General features: G+C 40.9%; 1 pseudogene; it reads left to right on the forward strand.

Moving 5' to 3' along the window:
• Positions 1 to 6,939: 6,939 nt before the first annotated feature.
• LOC126949344 (60S ribosomal protein L36a-like) lies at positions 6,940 to 10,003 on the forward strand (annotated as a pseudogene).
• The last annotated feature ends 4,791 nt before the right edge of the window (positions 10,004 to 14,794 follow it).

Below are 14,794 nucleotides of genomic sequence, written 5' to 3' on the forward strand. Positions count from 1 at the left end.
ATTAGATCAAGCACAAAATTGTTTCATGGCCAAATTTGAGGGGTCTTGTTTAAGATTAAGATGAGGAGAGGGGCGACTCACAGAGAGAAAGGATTTCAGGTCTTGCCAACATTTAAATCTTGTATAACACAAGTTGGGGATTAGTCACAAGAAACAACAGAAGGAAAGCAGTTCATTGGATACACCAGTCTTTTGCACAGTTCATCCCCACTAATTAAAACACCTTTCCCACTTGGCAAACTACTGTTCAACTCTCAAAACCCAAATCAGTTGTCGCCTTCTCTAGGAGGCCTTCCCTACTCCCACCCCAGTTGAAGTTAATCCTGCCCTTCTCTGTATCATTCTCTAGTGTGTACATAATTCTATTATTGTGCTTAATTATATTTATTTGTTCATATATCAGCTTCTCTACTCAAAATATTAATTCCTTGAAAGCAGGCCAATATCTTATTGATCTTTGAAAAAGCAGAGTATCAGAAACAAAATAGGCACATTATTCACTTTATGCAACTAAAGAAGTAAGGACTAACTGTGCAAAATTGCTAAGCAGTTCTTGAAACGTATTTTGCACAGCCGAGAAGTCAAACAACATTCAGTCTTCAGCACCTTTGCCCTTCTTTGGCAATTTCTTTCACTCCCTTGATTTCAGCTGTTCTCATTATGATTACCAAATCTGCATTTTCATTCTTGAACTTTTGTCCAGATTCTAGATTCACTTTCGCTGCCTGCTGAACATTTCCACATGAAAAGCTCATGAATACCTCAACTTTCAATATACCCAAAAAGAATTTATTAGTCCTCTGTCACAAATTTACCCTTCTTGCTGTGTTCTCTGTATTGGTTCATTGCTTCACCATCATCCCTGTATGACAAGTTAAGCACTTAGAATCAGCTTTTCTCCTCACTTTTGCATCCCCCACCCTATTCTCCCATTGCCAAGTCCTTTCAGTCTGCCTATCTATAGTCTTTTGCTTACCTCTTCTCTTTTCCACTTGTACTGAATTAGTTCAAGCTCTCAATATATTTCTCCTGACCAATGTAATAAGCTGCTAAGAGGCTTCCTGCTTCAAGCCTTTTTAACACAACTCCCATTATGCTGCAAATTACTTCCCTAAAACAACATATTTATGTCAGTTTCCTGCTCAAAGACAACACTGATGGCTCTTCACTGGTGCAATTCCTCCTTCTGGCCTGCCAAGGCCTCTGAGAGAACCCCATGATCTCCCCTTTTCCTATGCATCCGTCATTTTTTCATACTGCCCCACACAGTGCACACTCCATTCACACAGCCTCTAGACATACCTCTTTACTCCTCAAACACTCCCTCTGCTGCCCCATCCCCAACAACGTTGTTCTACCATACTGGGAAGGTCCTCCCCTCTCACACTTCTCTATTTCCCTATCAATGTCCTATTCATCCTCTAGGCGAGTGGTTCTAAACCTGTACTCCATAGACCCCCAAGGGTCCAGAGGTAAAATTAAGAGATTTGTGATTTGGATGGGAGAAAAATTACATTTCCATTTCCAATAATTCCTAACTGAAATGTAGTATTTCTTTTTACTGTGAATCTAGGCAACAAACAATAAAAATATTAGAAGTACATAAGACTTTGTCACAAATAGAAATCACAGATATATCCATATCACATTATAGTCATTACAGATATCTTGAATTATTACTTATGCTCATTACTACTTTAAAATCACAATAGTTATTACACCTGCAAATGAAATTTTTTATTTAATGCCTTAATAAAGAAGTGTACTTATTATTATATCACAATTTTTTAATATTTCAATAGCTATTTTGATACAGTTGGTTTCAATTATAATCCTTTCTCTTTCATTTTATACATTCCAAACATTATTTTGAGAACAGGTCATTAGACACAATAATGGTTAAGGATGACCGTCTAGGTTTATCCTAAACTCTACCACAAGATGTTTTCCCACACCTCACCCCTACCCCACACAGTATAAATTAATATCTTCTTCTACCTGATTCCATCAACTAGTTGAAACTCCTCCTGAGGTTCTCAGGAGGCCTGCCTTCTGCCTGTCTTTTTTTGTAGTTATTTATTAGTCATTTACTAGGCTTTGAGATCCTGGGGATAGGAACATTTATTTCCTGTTTTTAAGTAGCCCGTGGTGATTGTGTTCATGGTGGGTGATGAACCTGAGTTGTGCTGAACACATTTCTTTTTCACGGAATGTTTTAGGTTAATGGAAATCAAATCAAGAAAATAAACATGTTGCTAACGTATTCTGGTGGGTGAAGCAAGTTTGTCAACTTATAACACAAACTGAACTGCTCTATTCTCCTACCTGATTTCTGTGTCTCAAAACAAGACAGGAAAAAAAAGGCAAGGATGAAAAAGGTGACTGTAGAATTCTACCTTTGATAATCCAGACACATGGCATTGAATAATTTATTTAAATATATATATATATCTCTTTAGGTATATATGACTATATATACATATACTGCCTATCAATGGTTTGGCATGGAGTGTATAGTGTATAGTGTATACACAATATATTAAATATATATTATTTTATTTATAGTTCCATCACACAAGTAACAGTTTAAACAAGTTGGAAAGAACATGTGGAATACTGACCAATCAAAAAACATCCATGCTTCAGGGTCAACAAAGGTATTTTCGAAACAATGATTTTTATTATTACTTGCTATTGCATAACATAAGGTCTTTGTATAAGGATATAAAACAGTTCCTTCAATGAAGGTATTTGATGTTCATTGATACCCAAATCCATAATCTTAATGGTATGGTTTAAAGAAATAATGTAACATAACACATGCATGGAGTACTCATCTCTGAACAATTAACAGAGATTGATAAAAATCAACACCAGATAAACACCCTTTTGACAATGAGCCTCATTATATGACGCATAGGAGAAACAGAAGTTGTGAATGATAAAGACGACATAAAAGAAAATGCTGCAAGAGATTCAATTTAATACAAAGATGAATATTACAAATACACGTTTAACTGAATAATCAAATATTTAGTCATTCTTTTATATTATTCCCACTAAAAAACTAAGACATAACAAATGGCCCCAAAACCATCTGCTAGGAACATCCATTTGCATGCTAATTTTTTATAATTCATAGTTTGAAGTTATTTGTGCAAGCTTCCTATTCTCCTTCTTTAAATTTTGGCCATTTCTGTGTTCCCTGACTCATTCCTACTTCTTACAACAGGCAAAGGAATTACCAATATTGGTAGTAGTAATAATAATAATAATGTTCTGTAGCTTTTAATGTTTTAGCTACTAATATTTCATGTTAATTCTCATAAGAACACTCTAAGGAAAACAGGACAGGTATTGCACTAAATATATAGATAAAGGGACTAAAGCTCATGGAAGTTAAGTAATTTGCTCAAGTTCCCACAGCCTGTGAATAATGAATAACTGAGTCAAAACATGTATCCAGGCCTAATAAGTCTGAATGCAGTTCTCTTTCTGTTTCCATTCTACCCAAGGAAGAGTTAAAGATCATATAACTCCATCTGGGTGATTTCCGAATCTAATTTCAGCTCTTTACCAATCATTGTGGTTAAAGGAATGATTTACCACAGATATACAGTAGGCACTTGGTTATTTGTTCATTTAATTATGCAACAAATACTTTTTTTAGCACCTCACATTTGCAAAGCCTATAAAATCGATTGGCAGATCCAGTTGCCCGTAAGCACTTAGAGTATTTACATTACAAGGAAACAACTTAGCCTGGCATATTTTTAACTTTTCAGGATAGTTTTCAAAGGGGAGTCAACATGGACAACAACTTATTAGTCATTCTTGTACCCATCCTAATTGTTAAGAGGAGGAAGGCAGAGAAGGACACTGTGTGGAAAATGAAAGGCTGTCATAGTGAACACTGTAGTACATCACCCAGATACCACCTCACCCAAGGTGATTCTCCCTCCCCAGGAGCAACCTACATCCAACGACTAATCTACGCATGGGTGCAAAGTCCAAGCCTCATTGCGGAGCCAACAGTGCCCCCCTCATGCGTAGACCATCCCAGCCCCTGAACTCAAACTGACTGTCCAATCCTGCTTCCTCACTCTGTCATAGACATTAATCTCACGGGACAAGAAAGAAAGTTCTTAAATGGGATTTTGAGCCAAATTGCCAACTGACCAGTTGTTGTTGATCTCCTCACTTATGGTAGATGGAGCATAAATGGCCCCTGACATGTGTCAGTGGTGCTATTGTTAAAATTTCCACCACTGGAGAACTGAAATGGTAATCCACTGAAAGAAAATGACTGGTAGGTGTAATGCCTCATGCACTTGAGAAATATGGGAGAAATGGCAAGTGTAAGGATAGTGAAGGCTATTTCTTGGGGCAATCAGTGATTTTGGAGAAAGATAATGAAAGGCTGAAGGTGATTAATCAGCAATTGAAGGCTAATTATCAAAGTCGGAGCACCTCAATCCTGCATATAAAGAGTCTCATCTCCTTCAGTCAAGGGACAAAAAGCTGAGGATCAGAACCTGAACTTTACAAGTAGCAGAGTTGAATTCTTGTTTCCTCCAAGTCACTATGCCAAGGCCAAGATTCTGATTTGGAAGAAATGAGACCCTGAGATAGGGAATAGCATATCTTTGAAAATCATGAATCACCAAGTTCTCCTGAACTCTCTGGACTTCCAGAAGTAACCCACTCCTCCCTATAAAAATCTAGCATTTCCCCTCTGCTTGAAGATGATATACAGGCTCCGTCCTTGCAAGACAGCATGGATCCCCTCAGAACATTCCCCCAACTTGTCTCCCTGGCTATTCAATGATTATCTAGTATTAAGTCACAACAAAACATAGTTGATGTTGAGCTGGGCCTGCTGAGCAGAAAGAGACGGTATCTGCAAAGAGCTGCAGAATCTAGACAACATGTACCAATAGGAGGCAAGAAAGTACATATAGGCTTGGATGCTGAAAGTGCTGGATCAAAGGAGGTAGAACATGCAGTTGGATAAATGAAAAGTTACTTATTTTGAAGCCCTCGTTAGGATTATACATCCTGGTAAAGACCCTGAAAATTCGTATTAGCACACTACTAGGATGATCCTTTGCACTTTAGAGAAAACAAAATCTAGTAAAGAATGCTCCAATTGCCATGGCAGATGGTAGAAGAGGGATCAAAGGACTTAGAAAAATGGGTATACTAGCATACATATACTAAGTAAGGCCAGAAAAACCACCAGCTGGCTTTGGCCTGCTGCAAGGCCCAGAGGACTCCGTTTACCAAAACAATAAGAAATGCACTAGCAACAGGGACACCAGCACCACTGAGAAGTTCAGTAGTGGCTGTGTTCTGTTGGCCAGGGCTGACAGAAATAAATTCCATTATAAAACTGAGCCCCTAGGCCGGGCGTGGTGGCTCAAGCCTGTAATCCCAGCACTTTGGGAGGCCGAGGCGGGCGGATCACAAGGTCAGGAGATCGAGACCATCCTGGCTAACACCGTGAAACCCCGTCTCTACTAAAAAAATACAAAAAACTAGCCAGGCGTGGTGGTGGGCGCCTGTAGTCCCAGCTACTTGGGAGGCTGAGGCAGGAGAATGGCGTGAACCCGGGGGGCGGAGCTTGCAGTGAGCCGAGATCGCGCCACTGCACTCCAGCCTGGGGCACAGAGCAAGACTCCGTCTCAAAAAAAAATAAATAAAAAAAATAAAACTGGGCCCCTTGATAGCAGACTGGATGATAAAATCCTAAAATAATGGAGACCAGGTAGTGGAACATAGCCATCAGAAGTAAGGTGAACACTCAAGATTGGAATGGCAGGCTGGAGGGTCTGACTAACAGAGCGCTATGGAGATCATTAATAGAATATAGCATTCCTAAGGGAAATATAAATGGGATGGCAACAAGGGTACTGCTCAATTCACATAATCAAAAGAAATCAGAGATGGATGATCGGGAGGCTGTGGGTACATAAGAAGGCCAATCCTTTGCCCAGTTTCTGTACCTGAGCCAGTTTTGAGGCCCAGAACTGACTGACTGAAGGAGATGCTGGGTCCCCAGGAGGAAGGCTCTGCAACACCATGCAAGTATACATGGTAATGATTCCCCAGTCCAAAAGGGACCTATAGCCATTTACTCAGGCAACCATATACTGGGGACAGGGTAATTTCAAATATTTTGAAGACTGTTGGATCCAGGGTCCATGCTGACATTTATACCTAAGAACTCAAAGCATCAGTCACTACCCTCTATTAGAGTGGAGACATGGTTTGAAAAAAAAAAAAGACTCCAGCTCACAGATGGTCCACTGAATCCATAGACTCTCCCAGTGGGTACTCCAATTGGAGAAGACTTTTTTGGTAGTTGCACAACCTTAGCATTAGTTTCTTGGCCAGCCAAGAAAGTAAATCAAAAACAATATTGCATCTTGAGGAAACTGAAAGATGTTTGTGCCACCCTTAAAGACCTAACGGACTTAGGGGTGGTGTCACCACCTAATTTCCATTCAATTTACCAGTCTAGCCCCTGAAAAATCAGGTAGATCCTGAAGGATAACTGTAAACTACCACAAACTCAATCAAGTACTAGCCCTCATTGCAGCTACTGTGCCAGGTGCTACAGCAGATTTACAGCCTCTAGTACATGATGTGCAGCCATTGATCTGGCTTATGCATTCTTTTCCATCTCTATCAGAAATAGTTCTCACAACAGTGTACATGCACAACCTTGCCCAAGAGCTAACTTAACTCCCTTACTCTATACAACAATGTGGTATAAAGAGACCTGGATCATGCTGCTGTGTTGTAGAGCATCACATTGGTCTGCTATATCAATGATATGCAAATTGGGCCAGAATATCAAGAAGTAACAAGCATGTTGGAAGCTTTAGTAAAATAAATAACACGTTGGCTTTCCATGCTGACTGTGCTCCAACAAACATGGCAAACATTCTTAAAACCCACCCGACATTCTGTAAGAAGTATGGCAAGCACCAACCCCACAAAGTGATACAGTACAAGAAGGGCAAGGATTCTCCTTATGCCCAGGAAAAGTGACATTATGACAGGCAGCAGAGTGGCTATGGTGGGCAGACTAAGCTGGTTTTCTAGAAAAAGGCTAAAAGTGCAAAGAAGATTGTGCTGAGGCTTCAGTGTGTTGAGACCAGCTGCAGATCTAAGAGAATGCTGGTTGTGAAGAGATGCAAGCATTTTGAACTGGGAGGAAATAAGAAAACAAAGGGCCAGGTGATATCCAGTTCTAAGAATCATCTTTTGTTTTATTACAAAGAAAATACAATTTTGATATTATGTTAAAAACAAATGTATCACTCTAATGGGCAAAGGGAAGCCCTACAAAGATTAAAAGGTCTGCAACATCAGTAAAATATTGGGGGGGGTCCAATGACCTGGGATCATTCTGGGACATCCTCTTAAAATGAAAGAAGAAATTGCATCTCCTGCCTCCCACCACAAAGAAAGAAGTAAAATGTCTGGCTGGCTTCTTGAGTTCTGGAGGAAGCATATTCTACACTTGAGAATATTACTCTAACCTATTTACCAGAAAGCACAAAAGGCTGACAATTTTAAAGGCAACCCAGTGCTGGAAAGTGTTCTGCAGCAAGTCCAGGTCATGATACAAACAGTCCTGCCACTTGGGCAATAGAACACAACAGACTCTATGGGCTTACAGGTATTTGTGATGGGAAGAAACACTGCGTGGAGCTAACAGCAAGCCATAATATGGGAATCACAATTAAGAATTCTAGCATTTGGCCGGGCCTGGTGTCTCACATCTGTAATCCCAGCACTTTGGGAGGCCAAGGCGGACGGACCACGAGGTCAGGTTCGAGACCGGCCTGACCAACATGGTGAAACCCTGTTTCTACTAAAAATTCAAAAACTAGCTGGGTGTGGTGGCAGGCACCTGTAATCCCAGCTACTCATGAGGCTAAGGCAGGAGAATTGCTTGAACCCAGGAGGCAGAGGTTGCAGTGAGCCAAGATCGTGCCACTGCACTCCAGTCTGGGCAACAGAGCGAGACTTCATCTCAAAAAAAGAGAAAAGAATCCTAGCATTCTACAAAGGCAGGCAAATCACAAAGTCAAGAGAGCAAGGCCACCCTGGCCAACATGGTGAAACCCCGTTTCTACTAAAAATACAAAAATTAGCTGAGTGTAGTGGCGGGTGCCTGTAGTCCCAGCTACTCGGGAGGCTGAAGCAGGGGAATGGCTTGAACCCGGGAGGCGGAGGTTGCAGTGAACCAAGATCGTGCCACTGCACTCTAGCCTGGGCGACAGAGGGAGACTCTGTCTCAAAAAAAAAAAAAAAAAAAAAAATTTCCCTAGCATTCTAGAGCAAAGGCATACCACCAGCAGTGGAAAATTAGGTACCTTCCAAAAAACACAGCTTTTGACATGCTACTGGGCCCTGGTGGAAATGAAAGCATGGTCCACAGAACAGTAAATAACCATGCTGTCAGAACTGTCCATCATGAGCTGGATTCTGTCCAGTCTCAAGACCAGCTGCAGCAGTGGGATACATCCCAGTAATCTTTCTTAAAAGTTTTCACCCAGAAAAGAAACCCACCAAAAACCTGAAGGAGTTGTTCCCAGAACTTTTACCGGCAAATGGATCTGAGCAGCACAAGCAGTAAACTTTAATAGACATTTAATGCACTGTCCAGATCACCCCTTCGCTTCAGGCCAGAAACACTCATTCCCCCAGCTACCATGAGTATTAGTGACGGACAGTTCACAGCTGTTCCTCAATATCGTTCCTCAAGATACTGCCCTCAGCTAATGACAGCCACCTCTTCCAATGTCATGCTCCCTTCCCAGGGCAACTGGTATCAAATGACTGATCAATACAGGGCTACAAAGGCTCACTGCCTTTGGCGCAGGGCCATTTTAGCTCCATAGTTCCTGAGAGTCAGCTGAGATATCTGTTGTGACTACAATACAGTTCAAATTTTCTCTCTCAATCATCCTGCCTTCTTTATTCCCTTATAGGTGTTGATCCAAGAACATTCCCTAGTAAACTTTCTGCATGCTAATCTCTGAACTTTCTTCCCAGAGAATCTGACCTGTAACAACTGTACCTAGAGTGGCCAATCTTTCCTTGATATACTCTTTTTACAACAAAGGCTTTTTTTAGATATGGGATCTCACTATGTTGCCCAGACTGAAGTGTAATGGCTATTCACAGGTGCAATCATAGCTCACTATAGCCTCAAATTCCTGGGCTCAACTGATTCTCCTGCCTCAGCCTCCCAAGTAGCTGGGACTACAGGCACGTGTCACCACACCTGGATGCAAAGGCTTTTTATAAACTGAGATTTTATAACTTTGAAAAACAAAACTCACATGGCTGCCCTAATGTTTAATCCACAATTTCAATTTCCAAGTTGTCTTTCAAAAACTTACGTTAAAACTAAAAAGTCATCTAGACCATATAAATACCTATACTCTGTATCTTTGTAGTTATTTACTTAAACAGCTGTTTTATTACTTTGTAAACATATTTTCCCATTCTATGAAATCAACATTATTGTTAAATTTTATATCTTTCTTCTTTCATAAAATGATAAAAATTCATTGCCTACTATTTCATTCAGTTTCTACTGAGAAATAATTACAAATTCTTAAAACTTCACATCATCAATATTATCAATCTACTGCCTTATAAACTTGGAAGAACTACTGAACCAGGAATCTAGACTTCTTAGTTTAGCTTTTTTATGTGACTTTGTATTACTTACTTTATTTATTCATTTAACAAATATGGTACAGTGCTTGGGAGTGTTTCAGAAATTGCACTCAATTCTGAGCAGAAAGAATAAGGAAGACAGGCAGCCCCAATCCTCATGAAGATTAGAACCTAATGGTGAAAGCAGACATTAAACAAGTCATGATATAAATAATTGTTTGACTAACAATTGTGATAGGTGTTCCAAGGAGTAAAGCCACAGTGTCATGAGTATGTAGAACAGAAGGCCCTAACCTAGCCTAGGATGCCTGAAATTCCTTGAGGAAATGGCATTTAAGTTGAGATATAAAGAACAGATGAAACTTAACAAGATGAAAAGGGGGAGAGAGATTTATAGACAGAAAGAACTTTATACTTGAAAATTCCAAAAAGGGAAGACACTTAGTATGTTCGTAGAACTAAAGGAAGGCTACATAGTAAGAGAAAAGTAGAGACACAGGGAGCAAGCCATATCACACGGGGCCTTGCACATCAGAAGGACAGTTTTGAACTTTATCCTAGGTGCAGCAAGAAGCCATTTCAGAGTTTTAGGCAGGAAAAAGACATAGATTTCCTTATATGCATAATATTAATAATACCATCTGTCTGCTTACCTTATCAGTTGCTAAGAAGATCAATAAGATATTGGATGTGAAAAAAAAAAAAATCACTGGAGGGCAGAGCAGGATGGCTGAATAGAAGCCTTCACCAATCATCCCCCACTCAGGAACACCAAATTTAACAACTATCTACACACAAAAAAGCACCTTCTTAAGAACAAAAAGGCACATGAGCAATCACAGCACCTGGTTTTAATTTCATGTGGCTGAAAGAGGCACTGAAGAGAGTAGGAAAGATAGTCTTGAATCACCAATGCCACCTCTCCCCATCCCCTGGCAGCAGCCATGTGGCACAGAGAATTCATGCATTTGGGGCAGGGAGATCGCCCAGTGATTGTGGGAATCTGCACTGGATTCAGTATTGGGGAAAACCCCACCCCCGATATTCAACGTGGCTTCTTTTCTATTTCCCTAAGCATCGGCTGATCTGAGAAACAAAGGGAAAGAGTACAAGAGAGAGAAATTTTAAAGCTGGGTGTCCAGGGGAGACATCACATGTCAGCAGGTCCCGTGATGCTCCCTGAGCCATAAAACCAGCAAGTTTTTATTAGCAATTTTCAAAAGCAGAGTGTACAAATAGGGTGTGGGTCACAGAGATCACATGCTTCACAAGGTAATAAAATATCACAAAGCAAATGGAGGCAGGGCAAGATCACAGGACCACAGGAAGGGGCGAAATTAAAATTGCTAATGAAGTTTTGGGCACGCATTGTCATTCATAACACCTTATCAGGAGATAGGGTTTGAGAGCAGACAACGGGTCTGACCAAAATTTATTACGCGGGAATTTCCTCATCCTAATAAGCCTGGGAGAGCTATAGGAGACCAGGGCTTATTTCATCCCTTTGTCTTCGACCATAAAAGACAGCAGCACCCAAAGGGGCCATTTCAGAGGCCTACCCTCAGGGACCATTCTCTTTCTCAGGGATGTTCCTTGCTGAGAAAAAGAATTCAGCAATATTTCTCCTATTTGCTTTGAAAGAAGAGAAATATGGCTCGGTTTCTCCCAGCTCACTGGCAGTCAGAGCTTAAGGTTATCTCCCTTGTTCCCTGAACATTGCTATTACCCTGTTGTTTTTTCAAGGCGTCCAGACTTCATATTGTTCAAGTACACATGCTCTACAAACAATTTGTGCAGTTAATGCAATCATCACAGGGTCCTGAGGCAACATACATCCTCCTCAGCTTACAAAGATGATGGGATTAAGAGATTAAAGTAAAGACAGGCTTAGGAAATCACAAGGGTATTGACTGGGGAAGTGATAAGTGTCCATGAAATCTTCACAATTTATGTTTAGAGATTGCAGTAAAGACAGGTGTAAGAAAGTATAAAGGTATTAATTTGGGGAACTAATAAATCTCCATGAAATCGTCACAATTTATGTTCTTCTGCCATGGCTTCAGCCGGTCCCTCCATTCGGGGTCCCTGACTTCCCGCAACAACTCAGTGCTGCCATGTCATGGCAGAAAGCAAAACCAGGCTAAACTCAGCTGATGCCCACCAATGGAGGGACTATGTAAACCAACCCCAGCAAGAGAAGAATTGTCCATCCTAGTTGTTGGAAATTAAGTTTTGACAAGCCTCACCACCACAAGCTAAATTGCTCTGGGGTTCTAAATAAATCTGAAAGGCAATCTTGGCCACAGGGACTGCAGTTCCTAGGCAACTACTAGTGTGCTGGGCTCAGAGCAAGGGGATGTTGGGCACATGCAGACTAGTGAGACACCAACCAGGGCAGCTAAGGAAGAGCCTGCACCAACCCTCCCACAACCCAAGGCAGTCCAGCTTGCAGCAATAAAAGTAACTTCTTCCTTCTACTGCCAGAGGAGAGGGAACAGTAAAGAGGAGTTTTGCATCCCAGATATCAACTCAGCCACAGTAGGACAGGGCACAAGGCAGAGTTGTGAGGTCCCCATTTCAGGCCCTAGCTTTCAGACAACATACCTAGACACAGTTTGCACCAGAAGGGAACCTATTGCCTTGAAGGGAAGGACCCAGGCCTGGCAGCATTGTCACCTGCTGACCACAGAGCTCTTGGGCTCTGAAGAATGAGCAGCAATACCCAGGTCATACACTTTGGGTGAGACTCTGAGCTCTACTGGCTTCAGGTGAAACCCAGCACATTCCCAGATATGGTGGCTATAATGAAAGACTCCTTCTGTTTGATAAAAGCAGACAGAAAAGCAAAGGGAACTTTGTCTTGCACCTTAAGTAACAACTGAGCCACAGTGGGGTAGAGCACCAAGCAGTCTCTTGGGGTCCCTGATACCAGCTATTGGCTCTTGGATGGCATTTTATGTCCTGGGCTAGAGGGGAAACTACTGCCCTGAAGGCATCTCTAGGTCCACCCCACCCAGGGCCTGGGGGAACTCGTGGCTCTGAAGGGAAGGGTACAAGCCTGTCTAGCTTTGCCACCTGCTGATTGTAGAGCCCTAAAGCTTTGAGCAAATATAGGTGATAGCCATGTAATGGTTACAGCGGGCCTTGGGCAAGACCTAGTGCTATGCTGGCTTAAGGTCTGACCCAGCATAGTCCCAATGGTAGGGGCTACATGGCTGTTCATGTCAACCCACCCCAGCTCCAGGTGGCTCAGCACAGAGAGACAGAGAGAGAGAGAGAGAGAGAGAGAGAGAGAGAGAGAGAGACTCTGTTTGGGAGAAAGTAAGGGAAGAGAACAAGAGTCTCTTCCTGGTAATTGAGAGAATTCTTCCAGACCTTATCCAAAACCACCAAGGCAGTACCTCTATGAGTCTGCAAGAACTACAGTATTACTGGCCTTGGGGTGCCCCTAATACAGATATTATATCACAACACCCAAGTCCCTTTGAATACCTGGAAAACCTTCCTAAGAAGGACAGGCATGAACAAGCCCAGACAGCGAAGACTAGAGTAAACACATAATTCTTCAACTCCCAGACACCAATTAACATCCACAAGCATCAAGACTATCCAGGAAAACATAGCCTCACCAAACAAACTAAATAAAGAACCAAAGACCAACCTGGAGAAACATGTGACTGTTCAGACAAAGAATTCAAAATCTGTTTTGAGGAAATTCAAAGAAATTCAAGATAACACAGAAGGAATTCAGATTATATCAGATAAATTTAACAAAGAGATTGAAATAATTTCAAAGAATCAAACAGAAATTTTGGAGTTGAAAAATGCAGTTGGCATACTGAAAAACACATCAGAGTCTCTTTATAGCAGAACTGGTCCAAGAGAAGAAAGAATTAGTGAGCTTGAAGACATGCTATTTGAAAACATACAGTTAGAAGAGACAAAAGCAAAAAGAATGAAGCATACCTTGAAGACCTAGAGAATAACCTCAAAGGGTAAATCTAAGAGTTACTGGCCTTAAAGAGGAGATAAAGACAGAGATAGAGGTAGAAAGTTTATTCAGAGAAACAATAATGGGGCTGGGCATGATGGCTCATGCCTGTCATCCCAGCACTTTGGGAGGCTGAGGCAGGTAGATCACATGAGGTCAGGAGTTCAAGACCAGCCTGGCCGACATGGTGAAACCCCATCCTTATGAAAAAAATACAAAAATTAGCCAGGCGAGGTGGTGTGCTCCTGTAATCCCAGTTACTCAGGAGGCTGAGGCATGAGAATCATTTGAACCCAGGAGATGGAGGTTGCAATGAGATGAGATTGTGCCACTGCACTCCAGTCTGGTAGACAGAATCAGACCCTGTCTCAAAAACAACAACAACAACAAAAGAAATAATAAAGGAGAACTTTCCAAATCTAGGGAAATATATCAATATGCAAGTGCAAGAAAGTTACAGAACACCAAGTAGCTTTAACTCAAATAAGACTACATCAAAGCATTTAATAATCAAACTCCTGAAGATCAAGCATAAAAAAGATAGCCTAAAAGCAGCAAGAGAAAAGAAATAAATGACATACAATGGAGCTCCAATATGTCTGGCAGCAGACTTTTCAGTATAAACTTCACAGGCCAGAAGAGAGTGGCATAACATACTTAAAGTGCTGAAGGAAAAAAAAACGTTTACACTAGAATAATATATACAGCAGAAATATCCTTCAAACATAAAGGAGAAATAAAGACTTTCCCAAACAAACAAAAGTTGAAGTGTTTCATCAACACCAGACTTGCCCTACAAGAAATGCTAAAGGAATTTCTTCAACCAGAAAGGAAAGGATATTAATGAGCAATAAGACATTATCTGAAGATACTAAATTCATTGGTCATTGTAAGCACAGAAAAACACAAATTATGTAACACTGTTAACTGTGGTATGTAAATTACTCATGTCTTATGTAGAAAGACTAAATATGAACCAATCAAAAATAATAACTACAACAACTTTTCAACGTATAGACATTACAATAAGATATAAATAGACACAAGGAAAAGTTAAAAAGCAGCGGGGATGGAGTTAGAGTGTAGAGTTTTTATTAT

Source organism: Macaca thibetana, chromosome 1 (assembly GCF_024542745.1).
Source record: "Macaca thibetana thibetana isolate TM-01 chromosome 1, ASM2454274v1, whole genome shotgun sequence".
In the NCBI taxonomy this organism is placed as follows: domain Eukaryota; kingdom Metazoa; phylum Chordata; class Mammalia; order Primates; family Cercopithecidae; genus Macaca; species Macaca thibetana.